The sequence below is a fragment of the Triticum dicoccoides genome, chromosome 4B (assembly GCF_002162155.2).
Source record: "Triticum dicoccoides isolate Atlit2015 ecotype Zavitan chromosome 4B, WEW_v2.0, whole genome shotgun sequence".
Classification (NCBI taxonomy): Eukaryota; Viridiplantae; Streptophyta; class Magnoliopsida; order Poales; family Poaceae; genus Triticum; species Triticum dicoccoides.
The window spans coordinates 576413864-576419863 of NC_041387.1; positions in this window are offsets into that span (position 1 = coordinate 576413864).

Consider the following 6000-nt stretch of genomic DNA (forward strand, 5'->3'; position numbering starts at 1 on the left):
TGGGCCCACTTGCTAGAGGCCCACTTAGTAATTTGGCCTGACATTAGTTTTGGCCTCTTAAGGACCCGTTTAACATTTCAGCCCTATATTAATTTTGGCCTGTTAAATGCCCATCATATAGTTTGCATCCGGCCTGCTCGCAGCCGATATCTGATTGGGCCAAACAAGGACCGAGACAATTTTGGCCTGTTAAAAGCCCGTGATTTGATTCGCACAATCATGGGCTGGGGTTCATTTCGGGCTGTTACCGGCCCGTTAGCTGTTCGGGATGTTTCAGGCCCAACCTACATCGTGATTGCATGACGGCCCGATTATGTACGTAATTTTACGGTTTGGCCGGTTTACTGCGAAGATAGGATATATATATACAGTAAAATAACCGCAGCGTCGTGAATAAGAAAAAACCTAGACTATACAATAATGAAATTACAACATATTACATCCACTGGGCATCAAAGTTCGCCACTATGATAATAAAGCACAAGCAGACATCAGATTACATACACTGGGCATCAAAGATCGCCACCAGTGCAAATAAACACGCTGACAAAATAATATACAAAACCGACAACACTTCAATAGAGTTCAAGAAAGCTTATCCCTGTTGGGGAGCTGCAACGCAAGCAGCTGAGCAAGATGATGATACTGCGCTTGTTCAACACTTATATCTTCCTCACTCTGAAAGATAAACAAGCAGACATATGACAGGTTTTGCACATAAAAGTATCAGTGCTGACAATTCATCACATTTCTTACTGACGAATAAAGTGACACAGTTTAAAATTGCATTAACACAATATGGTATTGTTTAGATCAAGACATGGCAGGAAATGACATTGTGAAGGAGTTGGCAGCTTCACGACACCACTGGATTATAGATCAAGAACTCATAAGTATCAATGGTTAGTGTGCTGTCAATTTATCCCATTTCAGATTGGCAAATAAAGAGACGGTTTAAATAATACTCCCTCCATCCGGAATTACTTGTCATCAAAACGGATGTATCTAGAACTAAAATACATCTAGATACATCCATTTCAATGACAAGTATTTTTGGACGGAGGGAGTAGTAGAATGATATGACATTGTTCATAGTTAAGACACTGCAGAATATGACATTGTGCTGTAGTGGGTAGGTTCACCACACCACTGGATTAAGGATGAAGAACAGAAGCATACATGCAGTGCAAAAGAAGATCACTTGCTCTGTATAGTTTAATTTACATGGTATGAATAAGGAACTTGGTTGTACAATTGAAAACTTAAATTGAGAAAGGACAAACTTTTGTTTATGAACTACATAATAAACTTTAAACATGCAATTTGATGCAAACACCAAAAATAAATAGCTGTTGCAGTCATGCCTAACCAAATATATACAACAAAGTTTGAAGGCTTGAGATGGACAAACTTACATTATTGGTGAAGACAGGCTCTATAAAGGCCTTGTCCATGCTGATGGGGGGCAATTCAAGAAGTTTACCACATAATCTTCTTCATAAGCATTGCCTTTATTCTACATTTTGTTAAGAGTAAATATAGATGTGATAATATACGAAAAAATGGAGAACATTTAAGATAAGATGAAGAGTGATGCTACATAACCAAGTAGCTATAAATGTAAGTGCAGCGATACAGGCAAAAGGTATAGCCAAGAGCAATGCACAGCTAAACTTCTTCAGTACCAACCTTATGGTAAGAGTAAATATAGATCTGATGTGTAGAAAATGGAGGGCAAAGGAAAATATGCTGCAGAGTGATGGTACATGAACAACTACCTGTCATTATAAGTACACTGATAAAGGACATCATGTACTTACAAGAACAATGCAGAGCTAAAAAAACATTGGCATTGGATATATTTTACACTAATGTAACCACTCATACAGATCAGATAATTTGGAGCGAACAATTGATAAGCAAGCTATCATGCATACTGCTGTCACATAATGAACCAGGTATGTATGCAAGCACAGTGATACAGGACAACAGGTACTAACAAGAGCAAAGCAGCGGGCAGCATATTTGCGATATCCTATCATTCTTTTCAAACCGGAATTCTTCTTCGAGCAGATTTCCTGCAAACAAGATCCGTAAGGCACATGCGGAAAAGTAGAAGTTCAAATTGTCATGTGATTTCATAGATAGTACCTCATCCTGGGAACGAGACCAATGCATAACAAGGTTTTCCATTCAATGTCTTCTAAATTTAGCACGGGAGACTTCACCAGAAATTCGTTTATAGATTTGCCACCAAAGTGTGATTTCCTCAGGTAACACCGATACTGCTGCAATGCTTCCTTGAAAAGCACAAGCAAGCTTTGCTCGTCATGACTATCCAGATTGACCCTCGCCTAGTTACAACAATGTAATGTAAATCATTGATGTGATCAATTAGCAGAAAACAGGAAAATAATAACCATGAATAATAGCACTTACACGTAAGTTGGACAGGAAGATGTGAAAATGGTGTTTGTCTTCACAATAATCTTCCCATGATGGGAATATATGCACGTAGTCCCTAACAACATTGAAAGTATTGTCTTTTAAACTGGGAATAAATGGAATGGGGTTCCAATCTGCAGGAATTGGCCATCTCTACAGTTGGGATAGGTCTTCGGCCGGTGGACTTGCTGTACTTTTTGCTGTAGTGGGATTTTTCTATGGTACAACTGGTGCTATGGCAAATGAAATCGGTATACCTTTTGCTGGAGTGCAGGTCCTGTGTGGTGGGGCTAGTGGTGTGGCCAGTGAAGTATGGGTATAGTCTGCTAGAGTCGGTCCTACGTTTTGTGTCACTGGTTGTACAACCAATATAAGTGGGGTGCTGTCTGATTTCTCCGGCACCACCACATTTTCAAGGACTTTGCTGGTGCTCCTTCAGGTTCGGCAATCACCCTCTTCCTTTTTGATGTCTGATGCACACAAACAACATTTGAGTAGAAAAACATGGTAAGATGACAGATGGAATATGTATTGATAATGGATGGGCATGGCATCTCGACATATATGATGAGTAAACTAAGCAGATGGCGGTGCAACAAAGTAGAAGAAATGCAAGACAACATATGAAAGATACCCGCAATCAATAAAACATTGCCAAATTAGAACAGGCACCTTGATGGGTGAACAGGACATGCCATCTGCTTTAACTCCTCGATGTTAGAATAGTCATTAGGATCATATTCTGAACAAGAGTCAACAGGTGGGGAGCGTATGAGTTTCATTGCATCCAGAATGGCACTCACTGCCTTGGTGCCAATTTTGTAAGTCATTGCAGTGTTTAGCTTCAAGAGTGGACTGCTGCTAGTGCGACACAAAGTAGCTACACAGATCATAGTGTAGATATAACGGGAAAACCTTAAGCATCAGAGTAAAATCAGCAAAGTGGAACTTGCTAGAATATATGTGCTAGTATTGCCGGTACGGCTAGAAAGGCTTCGAATACCAGCTCTCTTCAAGTGAAGGTGCGGTACTGTTAATATCAGTATAACTCTCAAAGGCGACACAGCTCCTTGCATTTCCTTGCTATTCTTATAGGATTCAAGTGAGCAGGCCACTACAAATCCTATTCCTATGTTTACAAGATCCTACGAATCAGAGAGGCTCAAAGTGTCCATCACAACCGACCGTATAGACCTCTACACTACAAATGTCCCTGCTCATCTTCAGTACAAGGAACATACTGTACTACTAGCATACTCCCTCCGTTCCAAAATATAAGTCTTGGTAGAGATTTCCACTATGGATCACATACAGATGTATCCAAATACATTTTAGAGTTTAGATTCACTCATTTTTCTCCATATGTAGTCCATGGTGGAATCTATACAAAGACTTGTATTTAGGAACGGAGAGAGTACATATTAAAGAAGAACGGAAGAGGAACATGGTAAAGAAGAGCAAGCAGATTTTGGATAATAAAATGTTGGTTGCACAGTGCCCACACATGATGAACCAGAGCGCATTAAGAATGCAACTCCCAGCTGTCTCTCGACCATTTCAGGCGGTTGGATGAAGATCCTACGTCTCCTAACCCTTCTTCTTCCTCATCTCTGATTCTTCCCATACATAACACCGCACGGGCCGCCGGCCGGACCACCGACCCCCACCGCCTGTGTTCCTCCGCCACCCCTACCCCCCACCCGCGTCGAGTTTTCTTCGTTCGGCAAGGCCCCACAACCACCCGAGCCCCTTGGATCACACCGGCGAACTCCGGCGAGCTCTGAAAAATCGAATGACCCAATTTTGAAATTTAGTCTACTGTGATTTAACTAGTGTGGAATATAAAAGGGGAAAACCATAAGCATTGGGAGTATAGTGTTGAGCATACCATGGCGGATCTGAAGGTGCAAACCGGACAAAGGCAACTTCGCAACCAAGACAAGAAATCAGAGTAAAGCAGTGGTGATCTATTTTCTTGCTGCGATAAATAAGTTGAGCAGATACGAAAGAGTACCGCCTTTGGTACGGCGCCGTGTACGCATCTGCTGAGAATTTGACGGTGCTGCGGTAGCGATGGCTGTCGGCAGTGTGGAAGCAGATCTAGGAGGGTAGACGGTGGTGGCGGGGCGCGGTGGACGAGACGATCGTAGGAGCGGCGCCGGCAAGGTGGACGATGGCGGGGATGAAGCGAGAGGACGGGATGCAAGGATCCCGGTCCGAAGGCGTGGATGAGAGAGGTCGATCTCTTGTAATGGACGGCGGCATTGGGGTATCAGCTCCGACATGGTGGAGGAGGACGGCGGTGGATGGGGTGGCGGATGGCGGCGGACAGAGGAGGGTGGGGTGGAGAGGGTGTTTTGGCGCCCACGGAGTACGAATGGGGAAAAGTGTCGGCGTTCTAGGAACGGGGGTCCCCAGACTTGCCTGCCTGCGGCCTGCGGCGTGGCTCAAAGGGGGCCCAGCATGGCCCATCTTCATCAACACAAGCTCAAGACCCTCGCGAGGGGCCAAGCCTCGCGGGGCGGATGACAAGGAGCTTCCTCAGGCACGGCCTCATCAGGCTAGCTCGCGAGGAGTCGGAGAGTTCAAGGCGGGGTACCTCACGAGGTGCCCATGACGCAAGCCATGACGACCAAGGGCGTCAGTCGGGCGCCAGCCCGCGCAGTGTTCTCCTTTCCTCTTTGGTGCAAGGGGAGCAAGCGCAGGCGACAACATCAAGCAAAGGCATCCATTTCGGTGCAACAAGACCAAGACCAGTCCAACGGCAGGATAGAGGTCACCGTGGAGCCCAAGCAGGCGTCACCGCCAGAGCCTTTGGCAGGCGAGGACCAACTTTAGTCAGGATAAGTGTACCCGTTGTTCCCCTTCAAAATGGCCAACTGTTGGCGCCCTTCCCGCTCAATATTTGGGAAGAGGCCCAGGGCCTTTGCCTATAAATAGGACTAGCCACCCCCAGGGTAGAGATCATCATCTGGTAGCTGGCATACATCTAGGATAGGAAGAGAGAGATAGGGCGACTGAGCTCCTCCTAGCAGTTCATCGCACCAGCCAAGAACAGACCCTCGCGAGGCTGTTCTTCTTTGTATTGTTCATCATCAGCCCAAGAGGCAATCCACCACACCACACACTGGAGTAGGGTATTACACCACAATGGTGGCCCGAACCAGTATAAACCCTGTGTCTCTTGTGTTGATCTTTTCGTAGTTTAGGTCCTAGCAATATGGTGAGGATCAGGTAGATAGAGGGCGTAATCTCCGTGCGCACCCCAGTGTTCGAACCTCAAGGGTCTGCCGGAACCCGAAATCCGACATTTGGCGCGCCAGGTAGGGGTGCGCTAGGATCTGCCTTCTACAACTTTGCGTCCCGTCGCATCGTCATCACCATGTCCGGCGACCAGGCGGGAAACCCTGATCCCTGGGCGGCTTGGCCCACCCACGCACAGCCGCTCGCCCCGGGCGACCCCATGCCCCAGGTAGCTCGCGGTCCGCAGGGTGCTGCGGGCCGTGGGCGACGCGGACAAGCCCCGACAGCTCTCACACCGCGACAGACGCGGTC